The following is a 16,598-nucleotide window of genomic DNA, read 5'->3' as shown; positions in this document are numbered from 1 at the left end:
TCCCCTCCCTCTCCCTCTCTCTCCCCCCCTCTCTCTCTCTCTCCCTCTCTCTCCCCCCCTCCCTCTCCCTCTCTCTCCCCCCCTCCCTCTCCCTCTCTCTCCCCCTCCCTCTCCCTCTCTCTCCCCCCCTCCCCCCTCCCTCTCCCCCCTCCTTCTCCCTCTCTCTCCCCCCCTCCCTCTCCCTCTCCCTCCCCCCTCCCTCTCCTCTCTCTCCCCTCCCTCCCTCTCCCTCTCCCTCCCCCTCCCTCTCCCCCCTCCCTCTCCTCTCTCTCCCCCCCTCCCTCTCTCTCCCCCCTCCCTCTCCCTCTCTCTCCCCCCTCCCTCTCCCTCTCCCTCTCCCTCCCCCCCTCCCTCTCCCCCTCCCTCTCCCTCTCTCTCCCCCCCCTCCCTCTCCCTCTCTCTCCCCCCCTCTCTCTCCCTCTCCCTCTCCTCCCCCCCTCCCTCTCCCCCCCCTCCTCTCACTCTCTCTCCCCCCCTCCCTCTCCCTCTCCCTCTCTCTCCCCCCTCCCTCTCCTCTCTCTCCCCCCCTCCCTCTCCCTCTCTCTCCCCCCTCCTCTCCCTCTCTCTCCCCCCTCCCTCTCCCTCTCTCTCCCCCCCTCCCCCCTCCCTCTCCCCCCTCCTTCTCCCTCTCTCTCCCCCCCCTCCCTCTCCCTCTCCCTCCCCCCCCTCCCTCTCCCTCTCTCTCCCCTCCTTCCCTCTCTCTCCCCCTCTCTCCCCCCCTCCCTCTCCCTCTCTCTCCCCCCCTCCCCCCTCCCTCTCCCCCCTCCTTCTCCCTCTCTCTCCCCCCCCTCCCTCTCCCTCTCCCTCCCCCCTCCCTCTCCCTCTCTCTCCCCTCCCTCCCTCTCCCTCTCCCTCCCCTCCCTCTCCCCCCCTCCTCTCCCTCTCTCTCCCCCCCTCCCTCTCTCTCCCCCCTCCCTCTCCTCTCTCTCCCCCCTCCCTCTCCCTCTCCCTCTCCCTCCCCCCCTCCCTCTCCCCCTCCCTCTCCCTCTCTCTCCCCCCCCTCCTCTCCCTCTCTCTCCCCCCTCTCTCTCCCTCTCCCTCTCCTCCCCCTCCCTCTCCCCCCTCCCTCTCACTCTCTCTCCCCCCCTCCCTCTCCTCTCCCTCTCTCTCCCCCCCTCCCTCTCCCTCTCTCTCCCCCCCTCCCTCTCCTCTCTCTCTCCCCCCTCCCTCTCCCTCTCTCTCCCCCCTCCCTCTCCCTCTCTCTCCCCCCCTCCCCCCTCCCTCTCCCCCCCTCCTTCTCCCTCTCTCTCCCCCCCCTCCCTCTCCCTCTCTCCCTCCCCCCCTCCCTCTCCCTCTCTCTCCCCTCCTTCCCTCTCTCTCCCCCTCTCTCCCCCCCCCCCCCCGCAGCACCACTACCGCTACCGCTGGTCTCCCCGCGCTGCTCTCCCCGGCCCGCTCCACTCTCTCACTCCGGCCATTGTATTCTGCCACGTGTTTGTTCGGTTTCATCTCTGTGATTTTTTGAGCAGCGCCATCTTTAGTCCTGGCAGCTGCTACAGTCGCAGGCTGTGACGTTTTCGTGGCACATGCTGTATCTGCGCATGTGCCAAAACAGCGCCACCTACCGATCGCGTTGTCAACAATTGCGGTCAAGAGAAAAATGTAAGATAAAGAAAAAAACATACATTTCTCTCATTAATTCCCATTCATTCATGAATCCTAAAACTTACTACAGCCTTTTTTCTCTTGGTGCCAGTGCTGTTTTAATTGCCCCCATTTTGGCTTTCCAATAAACATGTCATTTTTTTGGGAAGTTTCTCTTCCATTTGCCCATTTCCATGGCTGCCTGGGGTCTTCATTCCTGTTGAGGTCTGAAAAGAAGGATGGGTGGTTTCTCGTTGGTTCTGACTGTGGGGGAGGATTCTTTACTAATCTCCTCTTTGTCCCAGAGGACACTCCTGCCTGCAGGTATTTGTGCAGACTCTATTGCACTCTCCTGTGTCACCTCAACTAGGTGAGGCATCACCTTCATGGTTTTTCTTTGTCTCTGCAGGTTCCTGTAAATGCTATTTGCAACTCTAGTGGGGTGCTTCTAGTGTCTCCGTTTACATAGGAGGATGTGAGGTCTAACTTTTCACATTTGTCGGGGTTAGCTGACTGGACAGTAGGGATTTTCATCTGGGAATCCTCCTGAACTTCCTTTAACCAGCCCTCTTTTTCCCTTCCTTGTCCAACCTTTTGACAGCCTTGTGCCTGTCCCCTTTTGTTCTTGGCGGGGGTCCTTTACAGTTCACCAGCCCTCTGCTGGAGGGTCTTCCTAACACCGGTACGGGACTTAGGTGTGCAGGTTTCACTGTAGGTTGGGTTTACCCTCAACCTGGCACATGTGGCAACTCCTGCAGTACTCCACCACATCTTTGTGGAGTTTTGGCCAGTCAAATTGCTGTCTTATGTGGGCATTGGTCTTTCGTATACCAGCATGTGCAGCCACTGTAGTCTCGTGGGCCCTTCTTACTATTTCTCACTGGTAGCTCTGTGGCACCACTAACTGGTGAACTACTGTCCATTCCTTGCTCTCAGGTCTCTGAGAAGAATTCATTTCCTCATCAGTATCTCATTCTTTAAATAGCAGCAATCAGGGACTCCCTCTGCTTCACTTTCAGACTGGGCAGCCTGTGCTAACTCTCACAATACTGGGTCGGCTCACTGAGCCTCAGCTAGGGAAAATCCATTTGATTCATTCCCTGGGTCTCCCAACTTTTCAAAGAAAGTCTTGGATAGGCAGACCTCATGGTCATCTGCCTGCAGTGCCAATTTAATCTCCTCTGGGGGAGCTGTTTTGATCATGGTCTGTTCCATTACACATTCAGGGAAACTGCAGGGGTCTGTCTCCCGCCATGGCCCTATCTCTCTGACCTATGGTGTCTTTCTTTCACTACTGAGGGGGCTACCATCTTCACCCCTGTCAGATCATTACCTAGGAGCAGGTCAACCCCGTCCACAGGTAAACTAGGGACAATCCCTGCCGTCACTGGTCCCGAAACTAGGTCACATTCCAGGTGCACCCGATGTACAGGTACAGGAAAACACTGCCCTCCAATATCATTCACCACCATTCTGGTGTTCATTGCACTCTCTGGGGGAAAGGTCAGGTCTTTTCCCAGTAAAAGGGACCTAATGGCCCTGTGTCCCTGAGAATTACTATGGGCTTGCTTGCCCCACTCGAGGGGTATGTGGTTGCTTTCCCTTCAAATACAAAACCCTGATAACCCTCAGGAATCCTGTTAAATTTTCCTTCACTTGCAGTAGTAATCTTCCTGGGTTGCACTTTTACTGCAGTTAAACCACAGCTTGTTCTGCTGTGTTTTCTATCAGGTTATCTTCTTCATTGAGTGGGTGTGCCCTGATTAACCCTACAGGTTTGCCCTTTAGTTTCCAGCAGTCAGCTCTTAAATGCCCTGCTTTATTACAATGGAGGCACAGAGGTCTCCAGGTCTCACTCTTGCTCACAGCACCTTCCTTTTTGGCTAGAGGAGGGCTCCCTCTATCCCCTGCTTTCCTTTCTCTCCCAGGACTGCCTGGGCTCCTATCACCTTCCCACACTCTGTCCTTTTCGGATTTGTGGGTGTGATCAGGAAAGGTTCTCCCCTGGGAAACTGACTTATAAATTAAAGCAAACTCATCAGCTAGAATGGCCGCTTGCCTGGCTCTCTGAACCCGCTGTTCCTCTACATGGGTCTTTATTGAGAGTGGGAGAGAGTGTTTAAATTCCTCTAACAGAATTACTTCTCTGAAATTCTCATAGCTGAGCTGTACTTTAAGAGCCCTCAGCCACTGGACAAAAGTCAGCTGCTTACTTCTTTCAAACTCCAGATAAGTTTGATTAGATTGCTTCTTTAAGGTTCTAAACTTTTGATGATAGGCTTCAGGTACTAATTCATATGCCCCGAGGATAGCATTTCATGTCAGTTCATAATCTGATGAACTCTCATCTGGCAACAGGGAATAAACCTCATGGGCTTTTCCAATTAGCTTGCTTTGAGGTAAAAGAGGCCAGGTCTCAGCTGGCCATTTTAGTTGCCTTGCCAGTTTCTCAAAGGACACACAAATTCTTCTACATCTTTCTCATTGAATTTTGGAATTAGTTGAACCAGTTTTAATAATTCTGTACCCAGCCCTGAATTATGCTCCTCCATATTGGCTATGCTTTCACTGGGGTTATTCTGTCGCCCCCCAATTAACTCAAGCCACTTCAGTTCTCTTTCTTCGCATTCTTTCTGGAATATTCTTTCTCCCTCTCTCTCTCCTCTCTCTCTCGTTCCTTCTCCCGTCTTTCATTTTCTTCACGTTCCTTCTGGAAGGCTCTTTCTTTCTCCCTCTCTCTTTCCTCAAATTCAAGTTTCCTCTGTTCCAATTGTATCTTTGCTAACAATACCCTGTTGGAGTCTGCTTCTAACCCTGTTTCTGATTCTTCAGATTCAAGGGAAAAATGGCTGGTCACTAGTCCTAGGAGTTCAGACTTCCTAGCCTTGCCAGGTACAGTGATCCCACACTGCTCAGCCATTTTCCTCAACTCCTCCAAAGACAGTGCTTTTAACTTATCCCAAGTTACTTCACCCTGGCTTGGGGAGATACTAGCTTCAGTTGCAGACATGTTCAAGAACACACAGCCACAAGAAAGCCTGCATTGAAATCTTGCACTTTTTGATTGGGAACAATGTGGCTTCCCACTTCTAATTTCTCTTGTTTGTCTGTGGATAAAATTCAGGAAGGCAGCACCCAAATTTCTGTTACGACCAGGTGAGGAAGGTGTCTAGGGTTCCCTTTCAGCCTTCACCTGGTCTTACTGTAACAGGGTTTAATTTTAAACACATCGTGTTTTTAGCTCCCCCATGCTGAACCCTGGTTCACCGCTTTCCAATTATAAGGCAAAGAAACCAGAACATACAGGTTTTCTTTGGTTTAAAGAAGAAAAGTTGAAATTTATTGAACTTAAACTCTAATTCAGTTGATGCCTATGGATATATGACGCGCCCACGTTAGCATGCGTACGCGATACACATGGCAAATAGGGACAGAAAAGAGCAGAAGAAAAATAAAGTAGAAAAGTTTGAGACAACATCTGAAGAATTTTTGTTATGCTTCTTCAAGCTCACTGTAGAGCCCTTGATTGTAGGTAGATCTTGCTTTTTGTTGGGGCCCAGTATTCTTCTTAAACCTTGTTCGCTGCAGGAGACTCTTCTCTCTTGGGGTTCATGTGTCTTCAGTGGATTCAGAGGCTTGTGAGAAAGAGATGGGAGCAGACAGGAGAGGGATCTTCTCAGTCCAGGAACAAACAGACACTTTAAGTTCAAACTCTCTGTGGCTAGTTCAAAAGAAAAGCCTGGAACAGGCAGTTAGTCCTATGACCTAAAATAAAACCAAGAAATTCTGGAACCACTCAGCAGGTCTGGCAGCATCTGTGGAAAGAGAAGCAGAGTTAATGTTTCGGGTCAGTGACCCTTCTTCGGAACTAGCAAATATTAGAAATGTCAAAGGTTATAAGCAAGTGAGGCGGGGGTGGGGAAAGAGATAACAAAGGAGAAGGTGTAGATTGGACAGGGCCACATAGCTGACCGAAAGGTCATGGAGCAAAGGCAAACAATATGTTAATGGTGTGTTGAAAGACAAAGCATTAGTACAGATAAGGTGTTAACGGACTGAATATTGAACAGCAGCAAGTATAAACATGAAAAAAAAACCAGTGGGTAAGCAAACTGAACAAACTAAGATAAAATGAAATAAACAAAAAAAAAGTAAAAAAGAAAAAAAGAAAAAAAAAACTAAAAATAAAAGTAAAATGGGGGGCCCGTCATGCTCTGAAATTATTGAACTCAATGTTCAGTCCGGCAGGCTGTAGTGTGCCTAATTGGTAAATAGTCATATGACCAGCTGGTTTAACCAGTCCTGGCCCTTATGGATTGTATCCTCCTTAGCAGGCCCTGGAATGGCACTTCCTCACCTTCGATTTCCAGCCACGACCCAGCAGTTTAACAAGTCATTTCTTTGCTTCAACAACAGTTAAAAATCAATGTTCATGACAAAATTGATGTGCCTCAATCTTGGCAGTTGGGGGCTTGGCATGACATTATGAACAGCTAGTCTTCACACTTCAAATGCCCTTCAAATAATCTATAACAATTATATTTTTAAAAGAATTCATCACTAAAAGGATGGAATGGACATTTTATTTAAGATACTCTTTTTCTTTTCAAAAAGATACTTCAAACATAACATTTGTAAAAGTTACATAATGCATAACACTTCAAATTTGACATTTAATAAAGTGCAATACAATTCAATTTCTTTCAATACAGTATGTGGCACTCTGAGGTGCCTCACTACACCTATTACAGGTTATATTTACAATACACAGTTCCTGATCAAGCGTTCTCTGATGCATACAACCCAAGGGTTTTATGGGGGTTCAGGTCCTTGGGTGCACTATGGCGGGAGGGCCTTAGACTGTGGCCTATCCCCATTGAGCCTTTGTGGCAGCTGCCCCAAGCTTTAGTGCATCCCTCAGCACGTAGTCCTGGACTTTGGAATGTGCCAGTCTGCAGCACTCGGTCACGGACGGCTTTTTGCACTGGAAGACCAGCAAGTTTTGAGTAGACCAAATTTTTTTCTTGTTGTTGGCTAATAGCAGAACCTAACAGTGCCATTAGGTACCTGATGTTTGGATCAGTGCCAGTCAACCAATGCCCTATATAGCCACACAAAGCACAAAGACAATTAATTTGCTTTAGTGAACACAAAAAACATTTTTTTAAATGGGAAAGCATAATTAAAAGACAATATACAACCTTTACACATCAAGAAAGAAAGAATTTGCAATTATATTGTTCTTTTTGCCTAAAGTGCTTCCAAGCCAAGGAAATACTTTTGAAGTGCATTCAACATCATATGTAATGTAGGCAAAAACACACAGCATCCCACAAACAACAATTAAATAAATAACCAAATAATTTGATTGGGTGATTTTGTTTGAGGGATGAATGCTGGCTGGGACTTCTCCAGTTGTACAGAGCCTTGGTCAGACTCCATCTGGCATCCTGCATTCAGTTTTGGGTACTGAACCCCAGGAAGGATATATTGATCTTGGAGGGAGGTATAGCACAGAATCACCAGACTGATACAGGCGGCTGAATTTCATGAGCGTGCCGCATCTTGCGGTGGCACGCTCGGATCTCGCCGGCATGCCCGCACTCAGCGGCTGCTGCAGAGCCCCCACAATATTATGCATGGGGGCTCAATTAAAAGGAGGGGGCAGATGGCCGCCCCTGTTGACGTAGGGGGGAGGCCGCCCTGTCCCAGGCAACAGCCTCTGGTGCCATCGCGCAGGCGCTGTCGCCATTTTTAAAGGATTTCAAGCCCTGAACAGGTGATTAAAATTTTTAAGGAGAAAGGATGATGCAAATTTAAGTAAAACATGTAATAACATTCTTGCTCCCCTCACACACACCCCCAAGGAAGAATAGATGGATTCATTGGACATTCCCCCCAGCAAAAACGTTTGTGTTGATCCCGACCTTCCCCCACCACCAACCCCCCCACCTCCCACGGCCGATCTTTAGCAGCTTGATTGGCCCCTTCCCACCAATCAAAAGTGTTTTCCCCCGCAACCCCCTCCTCCCGCCCTGAAATTTGCAATCCTCTCCCCTCTCCACCAGTGTCTCAGTACTGGAGTTCCAAAGGTGTGCGAGTTGTGGACGGCCGCCTGATCCAGGTAAGATCATTACCATTTATTTTAATGCATTTTAATATTTAAATGAAGGCTCGGCTGCCAAGCGGCAGGGGGTCCGCGCCGAGGCCTCGCCGCTGCCTGTAATACGAGGCGGGGCCTTCTCGGTGTCATGGGTCATGGCGGCCTCTCCCGCAAGTATTTTCCGGGCCCCCCTACCATGACCCACGGTGTCGAGGGGCTGGTAAGATCCAGCCCAGGGGCTTAGAGGGTTAGATTTTGAGGAAAGGTTGCATAAACCTGAGTTTAGAAGGTTGACGAGTGATCTAAATGAGGTGTTTAAAGTGATAAAAGGATTATTCCCTTTGGTGGGGCAATCCAGAACAAGGAGGCACAGTCTTAAAATTAGAACTAGGTCATTCAGGAGTGAAATCAACTAACATCTTTTTCACTTGCAGAGTGGTGGAAATCTGGAACTCTTATAAAAAAGGCTTGCATTTATATAGTGCCTTTCACATGCACCGGACATCTCAAAGCACTTTACAGCCAATCAAATACTTCTGAAGTGTAGTCACTGTTGTAATGCAGGAAATGTGGCAGCCATGTAGCACACAGCAAACTCCCACAAACAGCAATGTGATAATGACTAGATAATCTATCTTTGTGATCTTAATTAAGGGATAAAAATTGGCCAGGACACTGGGGATAACTCCCTTGCTCTTCTTCAAAATAGTGCCATGGGATCTTTTACATCCACTCAAGCAAGCAAACAGAACCTCGATTTAACATCTCATCCAAAAGACAGCACCTCCGATAGTGCAGCACTCCCTCAGTACTGCACTGGAGTGACAGCCTTGATTTTTGTGCTCAAGCCATAGAGTGGGACTTGAACCTGGAATCTTATGTTTTAGTGGTGAGAATGCTACTAACTGAGTCACAGCTGACATTTTCAATAGATTTTTGTTGGGTAATTGTATTAAGGGGTATGGAGCAAAATGGGTGAATAGTGTTGAGGTACAGTATAGCCATGATCTAACTGATTGGCAAGCAAGCTTGAGCGGCCGTATGACCTACTCCTGTTCCTAAGTTTATATGACACCAGGACACTTTCATCTCTTTGAAAATTGCCATGGGATCTTTTACATCCACCAGAGAGGGCAGAAGGGGTCCTAATTTAAATTCTTATCTAAAAGACAGCACTTCCAACCATGCAGCACTCCTTGAGTATTGCACTGATAAAACTGTTGGGATCAGTCTTGATATAAGTCAGTATGAAAACAGGTGCAACCTTCTAATAGCAGACTTTTTATTTTAGCTTTCTTTTTGTGATTTTATGGGCTGAAAGTAACTTTTGGTCTATTTGGAAAATTAGCATTCACAACAGAAGGGTTAATTCCCTGATCGGGTGCTCTTGGCGAGAAGCTGTGCCTGAAGGCAGCACTGGTCAGCAAAATAACTAATAGCAAATTAGACACTGTGCTTCTAGTCGTTTCCAACCATTGCTTCCTTTCTAGGAATCAGCCTCATATTCTACTCCAGCAGTGGTTGACACAAATTCTAAAGAAAGAAAGACTTTAGGGTAGAAATTCCAATGGAACTGAATATCAGGCACTGCATATAACAGGCAGCCGATCAAGTACCTCCAGTTTTGCGCTACCGCCTGTAATGTAGTGCAGTGGTGATTTCACCTTTAAGAAACTGTACCTTTAAGAAATTGTACCTTTAAGAGACCAGGCCACTGATGACATCATCATACATATATAAGGAGGAGACACCATTTTTAGAGAAACATTCAGCACATGGATTTACAGAGAACAGATATACACACCAGCGAAGAAAAGACCTGGACCGGAAATCGTGCAATGTAGATAAGTAAGACAATAAGTATTGTTTGTATTGAATCAGAATATAAAACCTGCAGTTATCATTTGGTGAAGACTTAAGGACACAGCACGGCACTACACCGCCTGAGATGAATGTCTAACCCCCTGCATTTATATAGCACCTTTCATGACTTAAGAACATCCCAAAACAGCTTAAGGCCAATTAAATACTTTTGAAGCATAGTCACTTTGGTAATGTAGGGAACACAGCAGCCAATTTGCATACATCAAGGTCTCACAAACAGCAATTAGATAAATGACCAACAACATCCCCTCTAATTTTTTTTGTTGTGCATGGTTTATTCATTTAAGTGCATGGGCCCTTTAAATTTTTTTGTGTGACTGCACCCACATGGTAACTTAAATGAGTCAATTTGCCCTCTGTCTGTGTGGGAACTTCCCGCTTAGAGGGAACATTGATGACCAGATAAATATTGGCTAGGAGACCAGAGAGAACTCCTTTGTGCTTCAACACAATGCAATGGAATCTACTACATTCACCTGAGAGAGTGGACGGGACTCAGTTTAACGTTTCACCTGAAAACCAGCACCACCATCAGTGCAGCATCTCTTCAGTACTGGCCTGAAGTTTCAGCCTTGTTTACATGCTCAAGTCTCTGGATTGGTACCTGAAGCCACAACAGTCTGACTGAAAGGTGAGCGTGCTCGCACTGAGCCATGGCTGAAAACTTCAAAAAAAAACTGTAACTATTTCATCGCCTGACACTGCTGTCTCACCTTAAAGAAAATAATATTCATCTGGGGTTGTAAAAATGATTAGAAGTCACAATGCTTTTGCAAATTCTTTTGAAGGCTTGCCTTTTTCCGGACCTACCAATATCCATTTATTAAAAGCAAACACAGTTCCATACAGTAAATTGGTTTGCAATATGCACACTGTTAGTGATCATAAATACTAACATTTCCCCAATAGCAATAATTCTGTATTTGTAGGTCCTAAGAATTCATTGTGAAATTTCAGCTGTAAAGGTTTAGCACATTCATCTCAAATTCCTCTTTCTGTTGATTCACTAGAGGCATTCACCCATTTAAAATGAATAGATGGGCACCTCTGCTAAAATATCAGACAGGAATTTCGTATGAATACATTAAGCCTTTGTATAATTTCATGGCCATAGTTCATGGATTTTTTTAAAGGGTATTTATTACACTGGAATAATCATCTATAATAATGTATTACAATTTATATTGCATTGTTTCTTTAACTCTTTCTTCCTGCAATTCATTGTGAAGTCAGCAATACCCCTGCAGTTTACGGATTTAATAAAAACAGAACAGTCGCTTGGTAACTATAATATGCCACAAATGTTGAAGTGTGGAACACCAATGGACCATTAATTCTACAATTGCCTTTCCTCACTTAAGTACATCTCATTAAAAATTCTTTTTTTCAGTCATTAAAACCTCTTAAAGATGCCCTTGCTTTAAAACATTGTAATATGTTGAATTCATTATCAGTTTCAACCTGTTGGTAACAATTAACTTAGAGACCGCAGCAGTCCTGCTCAGGGGCACTGTTGTAGTGAATGGCCCATATACTGGAGAGGCCCCACTGATTATATGGAATTATACAACACAGACTTCCCTGCAAATCAGGTTCTCTGTTTTTATCCATTAGAGAGATGTTATAGCTTTCCATCAGGGGAAACACTAAATCACTGGATAAAGAGACTGACATAAAGCATTGTCAATGTAGTTCCAGAGCAGGTCAGCAGCACTGCAGCTGTCCCAAAGTTTTTATCATGGGGCAATAGGACATTATAACTGAGGTCAAAGGCCACACCAGATGTGAACAGGCAATTACTTCGATCACACTGTGCTGTCACTCCAGGGACATTTGACAGGCGCTGTGTGTGTGACTCTTTAAAGGCACCACCACAACCCAATTACAGAAGCCTTGCATTCGGACAAGCAAATGACATGTGGATTGTACTCAATAAAACCCTTCTTCCGTATCATACAAAAGAATTCCAAGATCTGGACTAATAGTGTTAAGTGCTTATAATGTGAACTGCATATAGATTTGGGTAATCAACTGGAGATTACCTCTCTATAAACTGGCTATAATTGCATACTGTTTGCTAATCCTCTAGCACGAACTTCGCCATACCTTCACATCAGCTGCTGATGCAGAAATAAACTAAACACAGAATAGAATCAAAGATGAAGACATCACAGATCTAAGATAACCAATGAGCTCAGATTACAGCTATAAATCTTTTGTTGTTTACAATGATACCTGAATTCATAAGTTAGGTACCTTTAAAATGGATTCCAGGTATCCATTGTTCTCTATATAAAGAAGGAAAGAGAAGAATTTATTTCCTGCTGTATTACATTTTATTGTAGCTCCACAAGAAGAGCAATGTATGCATATTTAGTGCAATAAAAAACCATGGGTTAAGTTATTTATTTATATATTTTAGATTTAAATTCCACTTTGTTTTGCTTTTGTACCATTCCCAATCAAGATGATGAGCAACCCAGTTGGTCCCAGTCCTGCATCAATGCTGCTTTATAACAAAGTGGTGAGTACAAATAACTCAATTCCTCTTTATGGTCCCTCCTTTCTGACAGCAAAGTGCATGACTTCTGTTGACATCACCTCTGATCATTTGATTGAGATCGGACACCACCCAATGGGTCATTAGGGACACAGACCCACACCCTTCCACTCCAAGCTACTGCATTGTTGACAGTTCACATGATTATATTTAGCACCAAAAGGAGCTTCACGGCTCTTTTGGAACATAGGCTCTGGGCTGAATCTTCTGTGTCTGCTGCCGATGACGGCGGCAGGTGAAGACAATGGTAACCCGCCCACATGGGCCACATGTCGCGGAGCCGCTGCAATCTTCCATGTTGCGGCTCGTTTAAATAGCCAGGGCGGGCCATCCCACCCACCCCCCGATCACATGAAGAGAGCTGGCTGTCCGTTCCTGGCAATGGCGTCAGCTGCCTGTGCTGACGCCATTTTTGAAGGTCTTTGAGCCCTACCGGTAAATGTAAATATTTGAAGCACAAGTAAATAAAAATAAATAAAGACATTTCTTCTGCCCCTCTGCCACCCCCCCCATAACAATTAAGTTAATTACTTGCCCCCTCTTCTCCAAAACACTTACCCTGTCCACCTGACCCTCACCACCCCCCCCCCCCCCCCCACCAAAACTGCACAAACTTTAAACTTCCCACCTTCCCCTACACCCATGATGTTACTTTGATCTTGCTCCCACACCCCCCCTCCGCCACGCTGATAAACTTACCTCCTCCCCCCTCCCCACTGGTGTGGCGCCTCGTTTCCCCAGACGGGGATCTGAAGACACAGGAGTGCCGGTCACCGGCCTGAAGATCGCAGCAGGACATGAGGCGGCGGCATAATTATCATTAATTCATTAATTTTAATTTATTTATATATTCAAATTGGGATCACGCCACCGAATGGGAGGGGGGTGGGTGCGGGGGCCACAACGAAACCTTGCTGCCGTCGGTAATATTGGGCCCTCCCACCGTCAGGGTGCGTAGCAGCCCTCTCCTGGAGGCATCTTCAGGCACGCTTCCCGCCTCGGACCCCGACGCCTGGGAGAGAACAAACTCCAGCCCACTGTTTTGCAGGCAATTGCGATAGCATTTTGTACACAGCAAGGTAGTACAAAAAAAAACTGAGATGAATAATGAGCTTTTTTTTGGTAGCCTTCATTGAGGGAGTAATACTGTCATTAGGGAAGCTCCCTGTTCTTCTGTGAAGAAGTGCCATGGAATCTATCACATTAAACATTACATTGATTCATCATTCTATGATTCGATGATTACATTGCATGATATAGACCAATATGTTCTTCTAGCATGTAAGCACATTAAAAAAACAGATGATATGACACCACAAATAACATTGAAGGACCTGCCCACTGAGGTACGCACCCTAACAATGTACCTTTGTTATTCTGAGGAGTCATAGATTATATCAGGAGGGTCTTGGCAGCAAGAAATTTTCGTGGTTGTATTTATCTGCATTGCAGGTGGGAGCATGAATGGGAAGGTAGGCAGGTTACAACTTGTAACGTTATAAGGCTCCAGTCCCACGCTAGGACTTGAGCACAATAATCACGGCTGGCACTCCAGTGCAGTGCTGAGGGAGTGCCGCACAGTCGGAGGTGCTGTCTTTTGGAGACGTTAAATGGAAGCGTCGTCTGCCTTCGAAAGGTGGATGCAAAAGATCCCATGGCAGAATTTGAAGAAGAGCAGGGGAGTTATCCCTGAACCCTGACCACTTCAAAAGTACTTCATTGGCTGTAACGCTTTGAGACATCCAGTGGTCGTGAAAAGTGTTATCTAAATGCAAGCCTTTCTTTCAAACATATTTGCTGTATTATAGTTTAACCCTGTTTTCAAGCTTGTTGATGTTGTTACATGTGATCCACTCCTTCAATACTTAATAATTTTTGTATGTTAGTATTTTGCTCACATATTTCATCAGGATAAATGAGTATATCTAATAATGCTACTTGTCAGCCCTTGACTCAGTGGTAGGACTCTTGCCCTTGAGTCAGTAGGGCATAGGCTCAAACCCACTCCAGAGACTTAAGCCCATAATGAGGAAATACTGCACTGTTGAAACTGTCATCTTTCAGATAAATGGTATAATCAGCTTTCTCATATTGATGTAAAAGATCACATAACATTATTCGAAGAACAAAGGAGAATGTTAACCTGCATTTATCCCTCAGTCAGCAATTTAAGAGCTATTACTGTATGTGGGACTTTGTGCAAGTTGGCTGCTGTGTTTTTCTGCATTACACCCATACATACATTCCAAAAGTACTTAATTACTGAGATGTCATGCAAGGTGCTGTATAAATGCACGTTATTTAATTATCTGACTGTGATTGACAGCAGGCATAACTTTGACAAACTTTTATTGGGAAGGGGCAGGAAAGAAAAGCCAGAAAAGCTGCTTCTCATTCCTTCACAATCACGTCACAGTGTGTTCTGATGTCATTTACTCTGTTACATCATGTTTTTGTAAACGTAAAAGGAAAAAAAAAGCTTGTCAGGCACTTTATGTATGAGTACAGTACCTCTTTCAATAACTCTAAGTCAGGAAAAAAGGTAATGGGCCTAACTTTTCTGTGTCGGCACCGAGGAACAATATTCCCAAGTCACAAAGATTGGGGAAATGGTGATGGAGAACATTAAAACCGGAGTTCTGCCACCTTTACAAGGCCCAGAATCTCTGAAGTTGCTTTTGAAAGGTGCCTGTGCCTTCACGGCAATAGGCACAGGTCAAGGGTTGCCATGGAACTGAGGTGGGTAGATGTCTCCCAATGGTGGTGTTTTTCTTGTGGTACTTGTACAACGATTCAGTTTGGGCACCTCTGTAAAGTCATGATCAATTTATCCTTAAACCTGCTTGGCGCCCTTGGAATTTCACAGGTTGTACAGTCCTAATGCCATGTCTCCTCTTACCTCCATTTCCTGTTGTTGCTGTGAAAGGCATCCAGAATCAAAGATGCTGGCAGTCAGCCTTGTGCACAAATGTCTTGAGATCTGATCTGACCAGGCTGTAAGGCAAAGAAGGTCCAAAATAGTGAGTGGCCTACTTTTTACTGCAGGGAGCCTTAGGATCTTTATGCTTGGAGGCCTTTTGGCTGCTGTTGTCCAATAGCAGCCACTGAGCCCTGAGGCTGGTGTCACTGCCTGCAGCTACATTTATGTTCCAGCCTCTCTTTCCTGGGGCAAAGTATTGCCAAGGGGCAGGCCTGCACTGGTCATGTTACCAACCTAGACTACCAAATTTGAGCACTCTGAAGACTGAACAAGCGGACTGCACCTCGTTTGTGCTTTACCTGCCTAGCATCCGGGAAAGGCTGGGATAGGGGGTCATTGTACTTCCATTTTCCTTGACAATGTAAATGCAAACAGACTGAGAAGGGGACAACTGTGCTTACCTGCAGTCTGACTCTATTTACTGAGCAGCATGCAGTAAACTGACAGCCTTGCTATTGAATCTGAACAAGAGGTAGGTGGAGGAAAGCGTCTTCAGAAAATATTTCTGGAAAAAAAACTCTTCTGTATAAAGATGAATAAATGAAATATCTAACTATTTCTTAAAAAGACAGATACTCCATATCCTAGTGATAGAGATCGAGTTTTTAATGGTAGGGACAGGAGTTCCGACACATGAATGTGTTGCAGCACTTTGTTTGAGTTTGGTCAATTCTTAGCCAAGATACCTGCTGGAATGTCTTGGGATCACGGAATTTTCTACCTCAGGAGAAGAGCAAGATTAGTTTTGTCCATCAGTAGGACCACTTGGCCTTTCTGGCTGAAGGTTGATATGATGAGATTAAATGCCTTTATGAGGGAAAAAGAATTAGGAGAAAGGTAGATCATCATCTAAACAGAATGTGGAGAAAATATATGTTTCCTATTTCTTTAGTTCCATTTGCTGCTGTTGTACTTTGCGCCAATCAAGTTTCACAGTGAAAGTATGATGGCAAAGGCATGACAACAGGAAGTAGGCCCTGATTTTAAAGTGGGGGTGGGGGGGGGGGGGGTGCGGGTTGCGGTGCGGGTACAGTGCACACAAGTCTCAAAACGGGTGACACACACACCCGGTGAGTCTGGAGATGTGGAGACTTGACTGATCATAATGGCTGGGTCTCATCTGTATAAAGTTTCCTGAAATCATGCTCGTATCTGGCCGGATCCACTCCTAGCCCTGTGGGCAGGAGTGGGAATTGAGGTGGTGCCTAGCTGCCTCCAAGGCGAAGGGAAAGGCCCCGGCATAAGGGTTGTGCTGGGGTGACATTCCCACACAAATGCTGACGTGGAGAGGGAAAGAGATGGGGCAAGAGAGGCTATGAGGACATCTTTCTGCTTCTCCAAACAATCATATATTTTACTTACCTTAACCTCTACTGGCTGCTCTGCTGCCCCGCCCCCGCCAGGCCTCTCTGGCAGCTTTGACACCAGGTGAGCCTCCACTGACTCTTCGCAAAAATCACCTTGATTTTACATTTAAATTAGGCTCT

This window comes from Heterodontus francisci, chromosome 6, assembly GCF_036365525.1.
Source record: "Heterodontus francisci isolate sHetFra1 chromosome 6, sHetFra1.hap1, whole genome shotgun sequence".
Classification (NCBI taxonomy): Eukaryota; Metazoa; Chordata; class Chondrichthyes; order Heterodontiformes; family Heterodontidae; genus Heterodontus; species Heterodontus francisci.
Note: the sequence above shows the minus strand (reverse complement) of the source record.